The sequence below is a fragment of the Emys orbicularis genome, chromosome 3, assembly GCF_028017835.1.
Source record: "Emys orbicularis isolate rEmyOrb1 chromosome 3, rEmyOrb1.hap1, whole genome shotgun sequence".
In the NCBI taxonomy this organism is placed as follows: Eukaryota; Metazoa; Chordata; order Testudines; family Emydidae; genus Emys; species Emys orbicularis.
Window position 1 is genome coordinate 103,890,424 of NC_088685.1, and position 1,080 is coordinate 103,891,503.

The 1,080-nt window shown below is 44.4% G+C and overlaps 1 pseudogene; it reads right to left on the reverse strand.

The window, feature by feature from the left end:
* Positions 1-120: 120 nt before the first annotated feature.
* On the reverse strand, positions 121-1,080 carry LOC135875477 (trace amine-associated receptor 5-like; annotated as a pseudogene).

Here is a 1,080-nt window from a genome sequence, read left to right on the forward strand (position 1 = left end):
CAGTATTTCTTCTCATTTCTTACCACTTTAATACATAACTAAAAGGAAAGGGTCTCCTCCTGGGGGCTATGTTTAAGGTTGTGAGCTATGTTCACATACAGTGTTATCTAAAAGTGCTGGTCATTCCTGGTACAAGTCTGTGGTAGATGTCTTAGAACCAAAGATATTGAGAGTTAAAACTAGTTTCATTGCCTTCCTGAACCGGCAGTAGGACATAAATCAAGGGATTGCAGGCTGAATTAAAGTAAGCAAACCAGATAAGAACTGGTGGGGTAATGAAATCTAGAAGACAGTCTAGCATGGTGTCTATAGTAAAGGGCAGCCAGCACAGGAGGTAGATTCCTACAGCTGTACCAAGTGTTTTAGCTGCCTTTCTTTCCCTCTTTCACGCTCCTAAGTGTAGCCTAGATCCAGCACTCTTGTTCATGCTGCTTATCTGTCTAGCTTGTCTGTTTGCCACAATAAATATTTTCACATACAAAGTTATCATTATGAGGCAGGGGAAGAAGAAGAGAATTTGTTGAACAGCAGCTGACAGCTACCAACACAGGGCATGTCTTGTAAGAAATGGCCCAAGCCTTCCTCAGTTGCATTGGTATAGAGCAAGAAAAAAGTATAAACCATGGGGACCCCCCACCCATCACTATATAAACACAAGCCACTCTTATAGTAAACTTAGTGGGGTAGAGCAAAGGATCACAGATAGCATAGTGATGATCAATGAAAATAAAACACAGATGAAATATGGAGGTCAAACAAAAGACAGTGTCCAGAAAGGTATGCAGCCTACAAAAGTCATCTCCAAAATACCAGCAGCACCATTATCCCCAGGAGGAGATCTGCAAGGGCCAGGGAGAGTAGTAAGAAGTTGGTGGGGGTATGTAGGGTTTTGAAGTGGGAGACTCCAATCACCACCATCAGGTTCCCCAGTACTGTGAGCAGCATGCCCATGGCACAGGCCATGTAGATGGCCAGCTGGACGCCAAAGGGGTGAAGCGTTCTGGAGCAGGAACCATTCACTTCATAGCACAATGGAGAGGACACCACTTTATTAGCGCCGGGCTTCTGCTCAGAGCTCAT